The sequence below is a fragment of the Psammomys obesus genome, unplaced genomic scaffold, assembly GCF_907164565.1.
Source record: "Psammomys obesus unplaced genomic scaffold, mPsaObe1.curated_primary_1811, whole genome shotgun sequence".
Classification (NCBI taxonomy): domain Eukaryota; kingdom Metazoa; phylum Chordata; class Mammalia; order Rodentia; family Muridae; genus Psammomys; species Psammomys obesus.
The window spans coordinates 7,340-26,885 of NW_026590364.1; the positions used below are offsets into that span (position 1 = coordinate 7,340).

Consider the following 19,546-nt stretch of genomic DNA (forward strand, 5'->3'; position numbering starts at 1 on the left):
TATCATCATGCAGAACACATGGCAGCTTTTAGGCAGACATGGTAATGGAGAGGAAGCTGAGAGTTCTACATCTTGATATGCAGGCAGCAGAAGCTCAGCTTATTTATGACTTCAAATCCTGCCCCAGTGACACACTTCCTGCAACAAGGCTACACATACCCCAACAAGGCCACACTTATACCAACTAGGCCATATCTACCCCAACAAGGCCACACCTCCTAGTAGTGCTGCTCTCTATTGCCATGCGTTCAAACACATGAATTTAGGGTGGGCCACAACTGTTGAAACCACCAGTTATACTCCTTGGCACTGATAGGCTTATAGTCAAAACATAATAAAAAATGAATTTAGTCCATCCTCAAAACTGCCATAGTTGTTCACAGCCTCAAGCATGTATAAAGTCCAAAATTCAAAGTCTCTCCTCAGATTCATGCAATCTGTTAACTACAATTCCCTATAAAATTAAAATAAAAGCCAGATCAGACGCTTCCAATGTATAATGGCCCTGTTTTGTAAGACCCTGATGACCTGGAGTTTTGTTAGGATCCTTCTGTGCAAGGACTTATGTAGACACTGGGTCTGTGAATACAGGTTAACACAATGCATTTCCTTTATATCATCCAGTCCTCAGAGTATGGGAGAATCCTGTGAAATGTTGCATCACTGACTCTTTGGCTCCTCAGTTAATGAAATATGGAGGGGGAATGTTGGAATAATCAGAATGTACCATTTTATCCTTACCTCTGCTCCTCTTCTGGCTGCCATCTGTAAACAATTTATCACCATTTACAGATGCAGACCTAAGAAGAGCAGAGGTAAGGATGAAATGGCACATTCTGATTACTCCAACATTCCCCGCCCCCCATATTTCAGCCACACCTTTGGTTTTAGAAATTTACTTAAATGATTTTTTTTTCCAATGAGGAAGTCATTATGGATAAAAAACAACAATACATATCTTTTGGTTACATGATGAGCACCAATTTATAAACATTTCACATGGAAGAAAAAAAAATAGTCACTGCTGGAAAATATAGCACCACATACAGATAGATAAAATTAGTTAATTTTAAATGAATACACAAAATGCAAAGAATATTTGGATAATGTATATTTTATATTCTTATCATGTGTGTGTGTGTGTGTGTGTGTGTGTGTGTGTGTATGTGTGTGTTCCCTGTGTGTGAGATCCTTCTGGGTCAGAACAGGTTGTCAAATCTCCCAAAATTATTGTTACAGAAAGTAGTGACTTTGAATGTGTGTGTTACAAATAGAAACTCAGGACCTCTACAAGTGCAACAATACCCTTCATGTAACTGTCTCTCCAGCCCCATTTCTCAGCCAATGTAATGTTCTGAGACATGTATAAACCAGGCTAAAGGGAAAACATTCCTAAAATATGTCTCAAATCTTGTTTCTGTCTTTTTGAAATGTAGTGTTAAATGTTTCTGCATGTAGTACTCCAGAAATACTTTTTGTTTAGTTTTAATTTCACCAACTGATCAATCTTAGACAGTTTTTCTGAAGGTTTGAGTTAGCAAAGAGGGTGGTAGATGTCTGTAATCTCAGGATTTAAGAAGCATAGGGAGAGGATCACAAAATCAAGGCCCAAACAACAAGAAGAAATGATATACAAAGTTTATGGTCACATGGAATTATAAGGATTAATAGTTTTCTGTACTTTATACAGGAAAGAATGGTGCAAGCTAACACAATATCTGTGTTTCTTTACAGATGACCTGACCATCACTCCCACTGATACTCGCTGGGTTGGAGCTTGGTGGATTGGATTTTTGATCTCTGCAGGAGTGAATATCCTGACCAGCATCCCGTTTTTCTTTTTTCCAAAAACACTCCCAAAGGAAGGACTAGAGGATATTGAAGATGGACCTAAAAATGACAATGAAGAGAAACACAGAGAAAAAGATAAAGAAGAAAAACAAAGATGTGGAGTCACTAAAGGCAAATAGGAAATCTTTAAAATCTATTTGGTTCAGATGGGTCTGCCTTCAGGGGGAATTGTTACACTGTGCTGACTTAAGATAGTTTATCACTAATCGTCCCTACTCAGACATGATAAAGGTCTTCCACAGTCACTACTCAGAAACAACTGACGTGATAGGGAACCTGATTAGATTAGACTTTATGAAAATGTTAGGTCATTCTGAACACTCAGTGAGCAAATATATTTTTCCATCTGTTTTGACGAGTCTATTTTACAGAAAATATTGGTCCAAGTTAGAAAAATGCAAATAGCCAGAAATCGAAGGTAAAGATAAAGACAAAAACTTTTTTGATTAAAAAAAAAAGTAAGTTTAGCTGTGAACATTCTTGATCAAGGCTGAAAAAGAAATCATGATAGGTGACATTATCCTGCCCATTTGAAGGTGTCTGATAGTTTACAGAATTGTCCCCTTAAAACAGACTGTTTTAAAATAAGCAGGAATGTTATTAACCTATGATGCAGACTAGTGATGTTTCTGTGAGAAGCTAAGGTGGGACAGCTGAGTGATCAGGAGTGCACATTTGTAAAAACAATTTTCTCCAAATTTTATTGTTGGATGAGGAAAAAAAGAAAATCTAATTATATATATTGCTCAAATTTGCTGAGCCGTGAAAAAGAAGTAGAACTCCTCATATGGGAAAACACTGGATCATTTGGAGTTTAAAAGAAATGTTCATATCTTTATTTACAAACTCCATTACTCCAAAACAATCCCTAGACCCCAAACTGCTTCAGTTCCTAACAAATGAATATAACAGCTGCAAGTCTCTGTCAAGCCACCGATATAATATTTGCTATAGTCTATGAGGTCTCATTGGGACTGGATTCATTGTCTTCCTCTGTGGGCTGGTAAGGCTGCTTCCCTATCAGGTAGAGATGATCAAAGAGCCAGCCCATGAGTTCATGTCAGAGATGGTCCCTGTTCCTATTACTGGGAAACTATCTTGGACACTGAGCTGCCATGGGCTACTTCTGTGCAGGGGTTCTAGGTTATCTCCATGCATGGTCCTTGGTTGGAGTATCAGTCTCACAAAAGACCCCTGTGCCCAGATATTTTGGCTCTGTTGCTCTACTTGTTGATCTCCTGTCCACTACAGATCTTTCTATTTCCCTCTTCTTTCATAAGATTCCCTGCACTCTGCCAAAAGTTTGGTTATGAGTCTCAGCACATGTTTTGATACCCTGCTGAATAGAGTCTTTCAGAGGCCCTCTGTGGTAGGATCCTGTCCTGGTTGCTGTCTTCCTGAAAATCCAACAATACCACTCCTAGGCATATATCCAAAATATGCTCAAGTGTCCAACAAGGACATTTGCTTCGTAGCAGGCAAATAGTGGGATCTAGAAAAGATCATCCTGAGTGATGCATCCAGAAGCAGAAAGACACACATGGTATATACTTACTTACAAGTGGATATTAGACCTATAAGATAGGATAATCATACTAAAATCTCTATACCTAAGGAAGTTAAGCAAGAAGGAAGACCCTGGATAAGCTGCTCAGTTTTCATTCAGAAAGGCAAATGGGACAGACATCAGAAGAGGGAGAAAATATTTATAAAACTTAACATTTGTTCCACATTTGTGAGTGTTGAGACCTATGTAGTACTCACAAGAGATCAGAGTTAGTGCATAAGAAGGTGTTTAGGGCTCTAGGATTCTTTATTTTTTTTTTTTTAGAAATTGTTTTTGTTTTATTTTTATTACCGTTTATTCACTTTTTATCTCAGCTGTAGCTTTCTCTCTTGTCCTCTCCCAATCCTGCCCTTCCTCCCTCATCTCCTCTCATGCCCCTCTCCAAGTCCACTGATAGGGGAGGTCTTCCTCCCCTTCCATTGGACCCAGCCTATCAGGTCTCATCAGGACTGGCTGCATTGTCTTCCTCTGTGGCCTGGTAAGGCTGGCCCTACCTCAGGGGGAGGTGATCAAAGAGCCAGCCACTGACTTCATGTCAGAGACAGCCCCTGTTCCCCTTCCTGGGAACTCACTTGGACAGTGAGCTGCCAAGGGCTATATCTGTGCAACAGTTTTAGTTTATCTCCATGAATGGTTGGAGTATCAGTATCAGAAAAGACCTTTGGACCCAGATTTTTTTCTTCTGTTGCTCCACTTGTGGAGCTTCTGTCCTCTCTAGGTCTATCTCCCCTTTCTTTTGTAAGATTCCCAGCATCTGCTTTCATACCCTGCTGAGTAGAGTTTTTCAGAGGCCCTCTGTGGTAGGCTCTTGTCCTATTCCCTGTTTTCTCCTTCTTCCAATGTCCGTCCTGTTTGCCTTTCTGAATGAGGATTGATAATCTTACTCAGGGTCCTCCTTCTTGCTTAGATTCTTTAGGTGTACAGATTTTAGCATGGTTATTGTACATTATATGTCTGCTATCCACTTATAAGCGAATATATACCATGTATGTCTTCCTGCTTCTGGGATACCTTACTCAGGATGATCTTTTCTAGTTCCCATCATTTCCCTGAAATTTTCATGATTTCCTTGTTTTTAGTTGCTGTGTAGTATACTTAAAGTGTAGAGTTGGAATATGGGCAATGGCCATTGCTCTAACTGTCAAATGAGGGTAGTATTATCTTATGTTCTTGTGTTTTTCTGCTGTTCTGACACAGAATACTGTAGTGAACACCTTATTGATGACATTGCTATTTCCTCCATCACTCTTAGCCCCCAACACCTATGTGCATTAAACAGTCACATGTCTTCCTTGAACACTACAGACCATGCTGAGGAGCCAGTCTTACTGAGAGCCAGTTCAGGGGCTTGAACCTTCTTAGAATCAAGTTCATATTAGTGATTCTCCTGAAAAGGCCAATACTGACCTCTCTGTGCAGTTTTGTGGTCTACTAAACCAACCTAATTTCAAAATTAGGAAATTGTTGAGCAGAGAATAAGACACTACAGAAAGAAACTGTGAACTGTGAAGACAAATTTAGGAAAACAGGGATGTCAACAAACATGGGTGAATTCAAAAGCTTTTAGGACTTCTGACTGCAAACATCTCACTCATAAAGATGGACTTTACCACTAGGTTTCATTTCTTTTTATTAAACTGCTCTGCTTCTACTTCTAAATGTTTTCTTTTGAATAATTTTCTTTCTAAGAAACTCTAGGCAGTTTATTAAGGATAGTATATAATTAGAAAATGAAGACATTAGACATGAAGCCAAGAAAGAAAGAAAGAAAGAAAGAAAGAAAGAAAGAAAGAAAGAAAGAAAGAAAGAAAGAAAGAAAGAAAAGAAAAGAAAGAAAAAGAAAAAAAGACTTTAAACTGTGAATTTCAACCAAATTATCTTCAGTGGGATCTAATTCTTTATCTAGAGACAGGCTCCAAACTTGGCTTCCTGCTTCTTAAACAGGGGAAAGCTTTGGTTAAGTCACTTGGAAGATGCTTGGTATACACCAACTGAGTAAGCATTCTTTACAGTGAGACCTTCATGTTGAGATATTTTAAAATATTACTAGGTGCTTCTAAGGCATGTCCTGCTGAGAAGTGCTGGTGAGATGCTAAGGTGGTCTGGGCTGCAGCAGGATTTCTGGAGCCTTTCTAAGTTTTTAGCTTATCCCTTTCATAAAGAAGTGATAGAGTCAGAGTCTGAACTCATTAAAGCTAGTCCTTTGCAGATTCCAGAGAACAGACTATTCACTTGTAGTGAGTGCAGGATACTAACAGAAGGGAAGGAGAAAAAAAGAAATGAAAGAATGTGGCCACAGATTTGAATCCATCTCCCTGTGTTTTTGTTGGCAAATTAGGTTGTATTATTATTTTGCCAGTTGTGCCACTAACTTTCAGAAGTGACTTAAACAATTACACAGAACTTCATCCCAAGAGGTAAAGATTTATCAAATGCATTTATATCACAGAACAAAATCTGTGATAAGATTTTAAAAGAATACTGGACACAAATTTTAAGGTCGGCTTGACTTAATGGTCTCAACACTATCTTGTTTCAGATATCTTGCCATTCATGAAGAGGCTGATCTGCAATCCAATTTACATGCTTTTCATTCTTACAAGTGTGCTCCAATTCACTGCATTTACCAATATTGCTACCTTTAAGCCTAAATACGTGGAGCAGCAATTTGGAAAATCAAATGCAGTGGCAATCTTCCTAACAGGTATGTGCTTTCATTATTTCCTTAGCAGCACTTTTCCCTCCCAGAAGGACATGAAAAACTGTATTCCGAAGAGAACAGTAAAGAGTAAAATAATACAGCTAGGATCTAACAATGAAATTGAAATCTCTTAAGATATTCTTGTAAAATTCTTCCTTCCAGTCTCCAGAGAAATCAAGAAAGGATAGGGAAAGGAATAAAACAGAGATACACTCCTTGTTCCCTGTCCAATCTTAATGAAATCATCATAGTTATGGAAATCTTTGGAGATGTTCATATAGGTCAGCGCTAACTCGTGAGGAATGAGGAGTTAATTCATTGGGATTTTGTGTCTTACTCCCAGGTTTTACTTTTGGGCTTCAATGCTTGCTGTCCTCATTACTTCTAATTTGGTTGCTCAGTCCTACGGTAGTATGAAGAGTCTGTGCAGCCAGCATCTGCTTTTCTTGCTAGTACACAAAACACAAGGATTCTACTTTACACTTAAAAGCTGATTATCATGCATATTGGTTCTCTGGAAGTCCAAACCCCACTCCTTACCCTCAGAAGTATATTATATACCAAGGTGTAGACCTGCAGAGGATGCTTAAAGTCTTCCAAGCCTGGTTCTAGCATTGTGTCTATGCAACCTAACCAGGATTTTTTTTTCTTCCTTTTTTTTTTCTTTTGATTTTTTGGCTGGAGAAAGAGTGTCAGGGGAGAAGAATGCTGACTAACAGACAATGCACAAAATATTCTTCCCTTAATAAGCACAGACTCAGTGATATTCAAAACTCACCTGACATGGAGTCAAATTCCCATTAAACAAAATGGAAGAAATACATGAAATATTTAATATGTGCATATTATATGTGTGAGATATAAAGTCTATAGATTGCTGAAAATGGTTAAATAAATGCTAATAGTCTCTTTAAAGTGGCATTTTGGGGACATTTAGAAACCTCTTTATATGCAATATGTGGCTGAGTAGAGGCTAGGATCACTGAGTCTGCTCTAAGTAAGTAGTATTTTGTTTTGTTTTTTTATATTTATTTATTTATTGTGTATAAAATGTTCTGTCTGCATGTAGGCCAGAAGAGAGTACTAGATCTCATTATAGATGATTGTGAGCCACCATGCGGTTGCTAGGAATTGAACTCAGGACCTCTAAAAGAACAGTCAGTGTTCTTAACATCTGAGCCATCTCTCCAGCCCAACTAAATAATTTTTAAAGTAAGATGTATTACACAAATTTATAGCATATCTGTTTTTCTCCTGTCTTTTATAAATAAAATTTTACTTGCATTTATAGGTCTTTTCTTTTTTTGCCAGATATCTTATGTTTCTTTATTATTTTCTTTTTTTCCCATTTTTTTTGAATTTTATTTTTTTCTTATCAGTTACATTTTATTAACTCTGTATCCCAGCCGTGCCCCGATCCCTCATTCCCTCCCAGTCCCTCCCTCCCTCATCTCCATGGTGCCCCTTGCCAAGTCCACTAATAGGGGGGACCTCCTACTCATTCATCTGATCCTGTTTTATCAGGTTTCAGGACTGGCTGCAAAGCTCTTCTCTGTGGCCTAACAGGACTGCTCCTCCCTTGGGGGGTGGGGAGGCCAAAGAGCCAGTCATTGAGTTCCTGTTAGAAATAGTCCTTGTTCCCCTCACCATGGGAAACCAATTGGTTACTGAGCTACCACAGGCTACATCTGAGCAGAGGTTCTAGGTTACATTCACACATGGTCCTTGGTTGCATGTCAGTCTCAAACAGACCCTGTGCCCAGATATTTTTGGTCCTTCTGGAGCTCCTATCCTTTCCTCATCAGATTAACTCCCCTTCTTTCTTATGATTCCCTGTACTCTGCCAAAGGTTTGGTCATGAGTCTTTGCTTTGAAAACACTGCTAGTTAGAGTCTTTCAAATGCGCTCAGGAGACTCCTGTCATATTTTCAGTGTGCATCCCATCTGTCTTTCTAAACGAGGATTGATCATCTTACCCCATGTCCGCTCTCTTGATTATCTTTTTTAGGTGTATAGATTTCATTATGTTTATCATATCTTATAGGTCTATATAAGTGAGTATATACCGTGTTTGTCTTTCTCCTTCTGGGATATTTCACTCAGGATGATCTTTTCTAGATCCCATCATTTGCCTGCAAATTTCATGATTTCATCGTTTTTGATTGCTGAGTAGTATTCCATTGTGTAAAAATACCACAATTTCTGTACCCATTCCTTCGTTGATGGACATCTGGGTTGTTTCCAGGTTCTGGCTATTACAAATAAAGCTGCTATAAACATGGTTGAGCAAATATCCCTTTTGTGTACTTGAGCAAACTTTGGGTATATACCTAGCAGTGGTATAGCTGCATCATGAGGAAGCACTATTCCTAATTGTCTTAGAAAGCGCCAGATAGATTTCCAGAGTGGTTGTATCAGTTTACATTCCCACAAGCAGTGGAGGAGGGTTGCCCTTTCTCCACAACCTCTCCAGCATGTGTTGTCCCTTGAGTTTTTCATATTGGCCATTCTGTTGGGTGTAAGGTGAAATCTCAGGGTTGTTTTGATTTGCATTTCCCTGATGGCTAATGAGGATGAGCATTTCTTTAAGTGTTTCTCTGCCATTCGATATTCCTCTGTCGAGAATTCTCTGTTTAGCTCTGTTCCCCATTTTTTAATTGGATTACTTGGTTTGCTGCTTTTCAGCTTCTTTAGTTCTTTGTATATACTCGATATTAGTCCTCTGTCAGATAAAGGGTTAGTGAAGATTCTTTCCCAATCTGTAGGCAGGTGTTTTGTAACATTGTGAAAATGGCCATCCTGCCAAAAGCAATCTACAGATTCAATGCAATTCCCATCAAAATACCAACTCAATTCTTTACAGACCTTGAAAAAAAGATTCTCAGCTTCATATGGAGAAACAAAAAACCCAGAATCTCCAAAACAATCCTGTACAACAACAGATCATCTGGAGGTATCTCTATCCCCAATCTCAAGTTGTACTACAGAGCAATAGTAATAAAAACTGCATGGTATTGGCATAAAAACAGAAAGGAGGATCAATGGAACCACATAGAAGACCCAGAAATAAATCCACACACCTATGAATACTCGATTTTTGACAAAGAAGCCAAAACCATTCAATGGAAAAAAGACAGCATCTTCAACAAATGGTGCTGGTCCAACTGGATGTCCACACGCAGAAAAATGAAAATAGATCTATATTTATCACCCTGCACAAAACTAAAGTCCAAGTGGATCAAAGACCTCAACATAAAACCAGATACTCTAAATCTGTTAGAAGAAAAAGTGGGGAAGAGCCTAGAACTCATTGGCACAGGAAACAACTTCCTGAACAGAACACCAACAGCACAGGCTCTAAGAGCAACAATCAATAAATGGGACCTCATGAAACTGAAAAGCTTCTGTAAAGCAAAGGACACTGTCATCAAAACAAAACACATTTATAGGTCTTTATAACTTACTTCCAATATGCATTGGCTACATGGTTGGTGGTTATACTATGAAGAAATTCAAGATTACTGTCAGGAAAGCTGCATATATAGCATTCTTCCTATTCCTGGCTGAGTACCCTGTATCACTCTGTAACTTTTTGATGACCTGTGATAATTTCCCAGTTGCTGGCTTAACTACCTCTTATGAAGGGTATGTTGTTTCCTAATGAAGATCATATTTTCACAATTTCTGTTCATTTTCTCCAAGAGTTATACATGACCAGATCATTTTATTACAACTCTATAACAGTGATCCATGGTTGTCTTTTAGCTTCCTTCCACCCAGTAATCATATACCACTCCATACAATTTATATGCTTAAAAAATTGTGGGGACTTCCAGTGAGTACATTTATGATTTTGCATGCATGTGAGTAGTTGTCATGATAGTGTTCTAGTCTGCTTTAAAGTATAATAAAAGAAAACAACATAGAGCTTATCGCCTAAATTATCTATTTATTTCATACACCCATCAACAGACAGCTTTAAAAATTAAACTCATCAGCAGGCCTTCATAAGTGGGCTCAAATTTAGCATAATTGAATTTAATACACAGTAAGTCAATCTATGTATATATTTATTTATGTCACTAGTGTACTTATTTCTCATGTTCTCTATAGTATTGAGTTTACATTTTAAGGGTTGTTTGGCTGTATTCTGTACTAGCACGAGAAATTTAAAACTTAGTTTAGATCACTGTTATATAATCAACCAATCACTTAAATGAAATAAAGCACACACTTGGATGTTTCTTTCAAAGTGCAGGAGAGAGAACTCAGTGTTAAACTGATTGCTGAGCAGGCACAAGGTCCTGAGTTCAGATTTCCAGAATCCATGGAAATCTTAACATGGTAGAATAAGCGTAATCAGTGTTCCTGCAATGTGCTGAGCAGCATAGAGAGGAAACCCTCAAAGTTCAGGGCCTGCTAGTCTGTCATTTGCTGCAGTGAATAACGGGGGACTCTGTCTCCACCAAGGTAAAAGGTTGTATTCTGACCTCCACATGCATGCTGTTGTACACACCCACGTACACACACATACACCTGACAGAGAGATTAAAAATAAAGCTTCTTTCAAAATCCTTAAGAATTGTAAGATATTAATAATTTTAAGTATAATCATATATATCTCATTAGATTTGAATCTCTTTTTTTAACACAGGAAATTTTCCATTCACTTTCTAGATGCAGAAATTGAAACCCAGGGGGAATTAGTGAATTTACTGTAATTGCCTTCAACAACACCAATGTAGAACTGTACATACTGAGTCCATCTCCAGTCAGGCTGACTGCATACTGTGTTTGAGGGACAGGGTTTGAATTCAGCCTCTAGAATCAACATTTTCCTCTTTGAATCTCATTATATGCATTGGACACTTTCCGCATCTTAGAAGAACATGGCTGCTCAGTCAAACCAATCTGTTTGTGGACGGAGAGCAGAGTCTCTCTTCTAAATGGAAATCACAGATTTGGTTCAAGCCAGGCCTTACATTATTTCCCATCAGGCAGATTAATGAGAGATTAGCCTTTCTCAATTTAGCTCTAACAGCACAGGGTTTTCCTATAGGGCAGCCACTTAACGTTTTGTTTTTGTTTTTTTTTTAAGTCATTGAATAAAAGCTATCATGAGACTTGTAGAGACAAGTCACGAGACCACATAACTAATGTGACAAAAGCCATGTAGAGACCACATGGTGATTTTTGTGTGATTTCTGTTTGTGTTCTGGGAGAGGATGAAATGCTTTCTCTTTCTGTGTGTGTGTCTCTCTCCCTCCATCCATTCCTTCCTATCTCTCTTTTTTCTTCTCTCCCTCTATGTTGTGTGCATGTGAGTGCATGCTTGGTGAGATGAAGAGAAGAAAATAAAGTGCTTGGGTAAGTTTCCAGTATCTGTACCATTATTTTTAAATCATTTCAGAGTTCAGCAGCCTCTTGATGTGGAGAATGAGGTCCTCACTGACTGCAACACAAGGTGTAGCTGCTTAACGAAAACATGGGATACGGTGTGTGGAGACAATGGCCTAGCATACATGTCCGCCTGCCTTGAGGGCTGTGAGAAGTCTGTCGGAACAGGAATCAACATGGTAAACATCCATTTAATGTTTGGGCTGATGTGTGTGTACTGTGTTACATGTGCTATGACCTAATCCTACAGCTGCTGAAAAGCAAAATTAGTCATGCCTAAAATAGGTTAATATTTCTGTGAACAACTCACTTTAGTTTGTTTATGCACACTTGACCTTAAAATTCCTAGATGTTATGTAAAACCCTGGCAGTGACTGAGCATTATTTTGTAATTTCAAAACACTTGAGATCATTATTCAAGTTTTCTGAGTTAATATATATGTAAATTACTCTGGACAGAAACTGACCTTTGTTGTGTTGGGTTTTATGAAGCCTGGGCTACCTTCAAACTTGATCTGTAGTTGAGGCAGACAGAAGCATTTTCTTTTCATATCATGATCTTTACTTATTTATTTATTTTTATTTATTTGTTGTGTTCATTTGTGTGGTATGCTGATGCATGTACACAAAGAGAACACAAGGCAACCTCAGCTCTTGACTCTCAGGTCCCATGTACTTGGTGCTTCTCAGACAGGATCTTGCTGGCCTGGTATTTAGTGCTTCTATTGGGCAAGTGAGGCCCAAGGAGTCACCTGTGTCCACCTTCAGAGCACCAGTGTTGCAAGCACATCCTCTGTGTATGCACTGTTCACGTGTTTGCTGTGGATGAGAACTCAGGTCCTCATGCTTGTGCAGGACTTTAAAGACCGTTTCACCTTCCCAGTCCCTCATCATGATGGTTTAGCATGATAAAGAGTCATTTATAAGGAGTCATTAAGACATTTTCTTTTGCCTTAAACATGTTATAGTACTTAGAGTTCGTTGACAGTCAAATTAAAATAAAACTTTTAATTCTTAATCAGACATGGAAATAGAACAATTCAAAAAGTACAAACTTTGTTTTTTTTTTTTAATAAACTTTTTTTTCTTGGGGACATTACTGTTTATGAGTAAGTACCTAACTATTTAGTCAACATTCTGAGATAAATTTTGTTTTAGTAACTGGTACTAGTAAAAAACGAAACAAAGCATTATTTGTTTACTTTGTAAAAATTGCCAGGGGTGCTGGCACATGCCTTTAATCCCTGAACTCTGCTGGAGTGGCAGAGGCATGAGGATCTCTGATTTTGAGGCCAGCTTGGTCCAAAGAGTGTGTTTCAGGAAAGCCATGGCTACTCAAAAATCCTGTCACAACAACACCCCTCCCACACACACACACATATGAAGGGTATAAAGCTAGCTCAGTGGGTGAAGTCATTTGCCATTAACCATCAGAGTTGCATGCTGGGATCCATGTGGTATAATGAATAACTAAACCCCTGACTTCTACTTGTATGCCATGGCAAACTCCTGTCTATACATGTGTATGCACATACACACACACACACACACACACACACACATGCATGCACACCTACTAGAAAATCAACCATCTAATCAACCAAATAAATAAATATACATACATATGCATATATATATATACATATATATATATATATATATATATATATATATATATATTTAAAGTGTGCATTAAGGAGAATTGAATTTTGGTAAATTTATTCCATAGAGTTAGAAAAAATGCTATTTAAAAAATTATACCTATTTTATATACTTTTATATTCTTTATTAAGTTATTTATTTACATTCTGATTACACCTTCCCTTCCCTCCTCTACCCCAAGTTCTATCCTCTCAACTCCCTGTAGAAGTAATCTCTTGTGTCTGTATGGAAGCATCACCTGTTAATAAAAATTAATTACTTAGAGCTGAGGCAGGAAATAAGATGGGGGACATCCAACAAGCAGAAAGAATGCTGGGATAGAGCTAGTTGCAAGAGATTTGCCCAGCAAGATGTGTGGAAGACAGGCATGTGATATCTGAGCAGAAGTAACCAGTCACATGGCAGAATGTAGATTATTATAAATGAGTTATTTTATGTTATGAGCTAGTCAAGGAAGAGAGTAGGATGACCTAAGTATTTGTAAATATATTTTAAGCCCCATGAGTCACTACTCTGGGAACTTGGGTCTCAAAGGAAAACCCCCCTCAACTTAAAGATGGAAAGCATGGCACAAACCCAAGCCCTGTGATTAAGAGTCTCATGTTCTACCCACCAAGCTACCTGGGTGAATCATTGGCACTTGGTTCTTTCCCAGAATCCCAGTCCCATATACTAGGATGGTCATTCTATTGAGTGATCTATGTTTGTCATTAAAAAGGAGTTGCTAACAAGTTATTAATTTGTCTTGATTATGGGGAAAAGTAGATATGGGGACTTAGACTCAGGTATTTTTTTTCTTTCCTTTTATTTTATCTATTCTTCTTTCTTGCTTAGGTGAAGCTAAGGAGTTAAAAAGAAAAATGGAAAGAAATAGGAATAGCACATAGGAGTAATATAGGAATAATAAGAGAAAAGGGTAGATTGTTGAATCTACTCTTAAACCAAAGAACATCTTATAAACCTATAATCTAACATTGGTGTTGATTTTGTATATTGATATAGAAATAAGATTATTTTGCTTACATTAGTATAGATTTTTGTATATTAATACATAATTAAGGTTATTTTTGATACATTTGTTTTTATTATTGCCCATTAATACAAATATAAAAATATTTTCTTACACAGATATTATGTTTCAACTCCTGCATATGGTATTGGACCTATGCAACTCATTTATAAATCAAGGATTACTTCCGGTCCTTTTAAAATCTGTTTAGGATAATTAAGTAATGCAAGTTAATAGTTAATCAATCAGACTCATGGTCATGTTAGATATTAGTCTAGTTTATTGCAAATATATACACCCTAGGTTGAACGGATATTAAATAGCTAGAAACAAGCAACACATAGTTTTTTAGATTTACTTTAGATAGCTGGGTAATGATTATACAATTTATAAATGTTTATAGAAAGAAAGGTGGTCTTTGAAAACATCAGAGACCTACAAAATATGGCATTTAGATATGCCATGTTATTAATTTTATTAATTTAAGACTTTTTGATATTGAGACATGTTAGCCCCTCCTAGCACCCCATTTTATGTGAAAGAAGATGATTAATAATGCACCTCCATTAGTATTTGGCTTCATATGTAGCAAGCTAGCCATCAGGCAAAGAAAATGCCTTACTTCAATTGAAGACAGAATGTTGTCCAAATGCATAAAATTTGGATGCAGATAAAGTCAACTGCCTAGCTCTGTCAAGTTCTTCATAAGTCCTGCCTCACATTTATGTCTATTAGATACTCTGAGCCAGAATCTGAAGATGATGCTCCAACATTATAGGAAAATTTTGGGTGATTTTCCAGGAAGCTGGCTGGCTGTCAGTTCTCTATTTTGGAAGCTGCTTGTTTGTACTTCCTATATACTGAAGTAATATTATTTACTTCTGAAGTCTCTGGTGGGTTTGAAAACTAGATAGTTACAGAGTTGTAGTCTTATAATTAAGATCAAGTTGTTTAAGATTTAAGAAGATGTTTTTTAGATCTAGAAGGTATTTTTAGGTTGGTAATGCAAGCCATGGTAGAAAATAATTTAGGCCCAGTACTCTGACCTCACCAAGACAGAATAGACAGTAAAATATTTTCTTCAAAGTTGTCAAATACATATGAACTGGATAATGTATATCATACCTTAGAATTTTTATAATTGTTTCATAATGGTTCTTATTGTATATATTTTATTGTTGTAAGAGAAATAGCCTTTTATTAGACTAAAGGGGAAATGCAGAAGGACACTATTGGGTCTATATGGAAGCATTTATCACTTGTCAATAAATGTAATGGCCTATAGATAATGCAGGAAATAGGAGGTGGGACATACAGCAGGTAAATAGGATTCTGGGATAGAGCTAGGCATGAAATATTCATCCATCAAAATGTGTGGAAGACAAATGCATAGTACCTGAGCAGAGGTAACCAGCCATATAGCAGAATATAGATTGATATAAAGTGTTTAAGTTTTAAACTAGTCAGAGAAGAGTCTAGCTATATGGTCTAGATATTGGAAACTTTTTTTGAGTCCAGTAGTTTGGGGCTAGGGATGTAAAATGACCACAACACTCCCTTTCCCATTTGCCCTTCATGCCATTCTCCTCAGATAAAGGGAGGCCTCCCATATACATCACCATCTTTGGCATTTTATGTTTCAATAAAATCAGGAGCGTCTTCTCTTAAGGCTAGACAAGGCAGATCAATTAGGGGAAAGAGATCCAAAGGAAGAAAATGTAGTCAGAGATAGCCTCTGTTCCCACATTAGGAGTGACACATGAATACCCAGCTGCACAACTGTTACTTTGTGAACAGGGCTTAGGTCCATCTCATTCATGCTCTTTGGTTGGCAATTCAGTGGTTCTAGGTTATTTGATTCTGTGGGTTTTCTTGTGGTATCCTTGCCACCTCTGGCTCTTTATATTTTATGACAGAATTCTGAAATACCAAACAAGAGATGGAAATAAACATAAAAAAAGAGTCTTCATTTCATTTACTGAGTATTTTTTATTTAATGGTTTTGTGTTCATACTTGGGTCCTTATTCAAACTAGATATGTGCTCTTTCTGAGTTTTATGGCTGACCCAATACTCTCCATTTTGATACAACTGACTGTGTCGAAAATACTGATAGTTTAAGGCTGATATTTTTCTTCCTTAAATAGGACATTGTTTTTTGACAGGTGTTTCAAAATTGCAGCTGCATTCGCTCATCAGGAAACTCATCTGCAGTCCTTGGGTTGTGTAACAAGGGCCGTGACTGTGATAACATGATGCAGTACTTTTTAATCATCTCATTAATTTGCAGTTTTATCTATTCACTAGAAGCCATGCCTGGATTCATGGTTTTTCTAAGGTAAAAAGTAACTCCTTCACTTAGCTTTCTCTCTTTCTCCTACTTCCTTCCTTCCTTCGTTCCTTCCTTCGTTCCTTCCTTCCTTCCTTCCTTCCTTCCTTTCTTTCTTTCTTTCTTTCTTTAAATGTGTCCATATGCAAATGTGTAATGTGTATATATTAGGGAGGTAATTTTCTGTATGCCACTAAGAACTCAGAAAGGTCAGAGGACAATGTTAAGATACCATTTCTCGCCTTTTATGTTCTTTTTGAGACAGGGTCTCTCTTTTTATTCCTGCTGCCGTTCTGCCTGTGTACTCCAACCTACCTGGCCGTCAAGGTCCCAAGCAATTCTGATTTTGCCTTTTATTTCACTGTTATAACAAAGTATGCTACTCATTTGGACTTCTTTATTTTAATATTTTACATATGTTCCTGAGTTCTGGCGATTGAATTCAGGTTACCAAGCCTTTGTGGCCAGAACATCTCCCCACTGAGCAACTCCACTGTTGTCATTTAGATTTTTGGTCACTTGTTGAAGTTTCTTTTGCCAAGAAAGGCTCTTGTTATTGGTTCTTAGATTTTTAATGCTCTAAGATACCTTCACTAAGATTCTTATACTAAGCATTGCTGAATTTAACAATAATTTGAAATTTTTCTTTCCTGCTTTTTCCTAGTTCTGTCCCTTATATCTTAAACCATATAAATGGAAATCATGTTTTAACAGATGGAGAGTAATTGTGTAGCACTCATTTCTATGTTCAGCCAACTGACTGGCAGAGTGTGAAATCCTTTGTAAAAGTGACCAGGGTTCCTTGACACCCTCAGCTGAAACTGTCTTAAATAAAAGACATGAAGAAAATAACAGATACTCTCTAAACAGGAAGTACATCAATGCACTGATATATACTCTGGATCAAGGTGGGTTATGAATGCAATGACAAATGCTCAGCTCTTTAAGATAAAACCAGCATGTTGCAGAGCAAAATTTCAAAGTGTATTGTGTTAGCAGGTGTTCTTTTCAGCCTAGCAAACTTTACACCCACTAATAATGGGAAGACAACTCAACCTGTCCTTTCTTATCTCATTGCAATTCAGAAGCAAAGTTGAGGTAAGCATGATGTGTAATTGTGTTATGTGTAAAACATGTTATCCTTAAAAACTGAAGTGTGATTCTCATTTCTCCCTTTCCCTGTGCTTTTCCAGCTCCCCTTCCCACGTTCCCTTTGCACCCCCTTCTCATTCTTTTCCGAATTCCCTTTTCCTTTCTTTATCCTATGCTTCACTCATGTTCTCTCATCCTCTCTTCTCTTTTCTCTTCTCTCCTCTCCCCTCCTTCCTCTTCTTTGTCTCCTCTCCTCTCCCCTCCTCTCTTCTCCTCTCCTCTCCTCTCCTCTCCCCCTCTGTCTGCTAACCCTTCCATTCCCTCTCCTTTGTTCATCTTTCCTCTGCTTCTACCCCTCATACACACTCACTGGAATAGGCTAGATATTTGTCCTTATTTATTCAGTTTCTATTTTAAGATGCTTTATTTTTATATTTACTAAATAGATACATTATATGCCATTTTTCAGTTATAGGTTCAGGGATAGATAAGGGCAGCAAGTATTGCTAGTTCTTAAGACTCTTACTGTGAGGGACATTTCGCTATGACATCTTTCATCCCATTACTTGCCAGGCAGATTCAACTAATGTGGCTAAGTGAAATCTCCTTTCTCCCTCACTATTCCAGGTGCCTCAGTTTCAAAGCCAGATTCTCATTTGATAAGGATGCATTTTCCTCTTAGAGGAGGATGGTCATAGGTTTAGGGCACATGAGCAGCGAACTCTCTTGTTAGGGCATTCAAACATGCTCTGTAGACATGCTCTCATCCCCCACTCACTTTCTCAGTTACCTTACTTTCTGAAATTAACATGTAACTGGGTATAAAGATGTGGCTCATTACTGTTTTAATGTATGATTATTTAAAGTACTTTGTGTGTAGGCACATGTGTGTGCAAGTATGGATGTGTGTATGCATGTATGTGCATGCATTTGTTTGTGTTGATGAGTGTGTGTGTGTTTACATACCATGACATGCATATTAATATGACAAGACATCTCACAGGAGTTGATTCGTTTTGCCCATTTGGGTTCCAGATATTGAACTCAGTTTGTCAATTTTGGTGGCAATATACTTTACCTACTGATCCATCTTGTGGGCAACAATATGTAATTTCTTTTTTTTTTCATATTTCTTTGCTCTTTCCTGCTGAATGTTATGATTGCAATGTAAATAATACTATCATTATTCTTCTAGTCTGTTGTATTTTCTTAAAGTCTTTCATGTAGTCACTTCCATAATAAAATACACACACACACACACACACACACACACACACACACACACACACACATATTCTTACCCAAGGATGTATTTTGTGAGAAAAGGCGACATTTAAAGACTTCCATTGCTGGTTTCCAGCCCCTGTTGAGGTCAGAGCCTAAAAATGGGTCGATACAGCAATGAGTGTTGAGAAAAGAGTGAGTCAGGCATGGAGATCAGGGGGAGTTTTACATCCTGACTGACTGGCAGTCTGGGGGCTTTTTTATTATCTCAGGATTTAGTAGGCAGGGATAGATGCATGTTGTTCCAAAACATAAACAATATCATTTCTATCCCCACACATGTTTTAACTTCTGCTTTGTCATAACTTTAGTCATCATTGAGAAACCATATTAGAACAGAATTATCTTTTCAATCAATTTCTCTAGTCAATCCCACAACCCAACTTTTAAGAATATTGCAGTTTCAAGGGCATATTTGCCAAAGCATGACTGCCTGTTCTCAGGCTGGTAGCTCTTCCAGTTTCAAAGGCCACCAGACAGAAAGTAAACATCCAAGCCAGCCTGGACGAATTGACATTTTCCAAGCAGTGTACTATCAACTTTTAATAGTCAGAGTGCTAAATGTCATTAGGCCCAAGAAAAGTCTTCAGACCAAAGCTGCTGCAGTTATTTTTTAATTTCTGCTAAAAAAAACTTATATTTTATGTATTTGTAG

General features: G+C 37.6%; 1 pseudogene; it reads left to right on the plus strand.

The window, feature by feature from the left end:
• Positions 1-534: 534 nt before the first annotated feature.
• Positions 535-19,546, plus strand: part of LOC129676529 (solute carrier organic anion transporter family member 1A5-like) — a 40,453-nt pseudogene continuing 21,441 nt past the window's right edge.